The sequence below is a fragment of the Endocarpon pusillum genome (genome assembly GCF_000464535.1).
Source record: "Endocarpon pusillum Z07020 unplaced genomic scaffold scaffold6980, whole genome shotgun sequence".
NCBI classification, from domain to species: Eukaryota; Fungi; Ascomycota; class Eurotiomycetes; order Verrucariales; family Verrucariaceae; genus Endocarpon; species Endocarpon pusillum.
The window spans coordinates 1-524 of NW_006916625.1; positions in this window are offsets into that span (position 1 = coordinate 1).

A 524-nucleotide genomic window follows, 5' to 3' on the forward strand; every position below is an offset into this window, starting at 1 on the left:
TTCTTAGAAATAAGTAAATAAGTATATATAACTATTATCTATCTAGCAATTATATATATAGCTAGTATATAGTATACCCTTTAAGGAGTTAAAGACTATTAAAAAGGGATTAGAGTAAAGCTTTAAAAGATCTAAGGAAAGTGCCTTTATATAATTATAAGAGTATATAAGGCCACCTTAATAGAGGCTTTAAAGGTAAAGACCTTTACCCTACTACTAGATCTCTATACTAAAAGATTAGTAATCAGAGTAATTACTAGAATCTATATAATAAAAATAGTAACTAATATTAAGGAAATATATAAACAAATTTATAAGTAAATAATAGGCAAAAGAGGGAAAATAGTAATCTCTTAAAACTCCTTAGTAGATTATATAAATATCTAGACGGACTAGTTTATATTTAAACCTTAGGAAGCCTAATAAATAAAGAAGACCTTACCTCTATAAGAAAAGAATTAGGAACAACACTATAATAAAAGGCTCTAAAAGTTGTATAAAGGACTTACTTTATATTATAATAA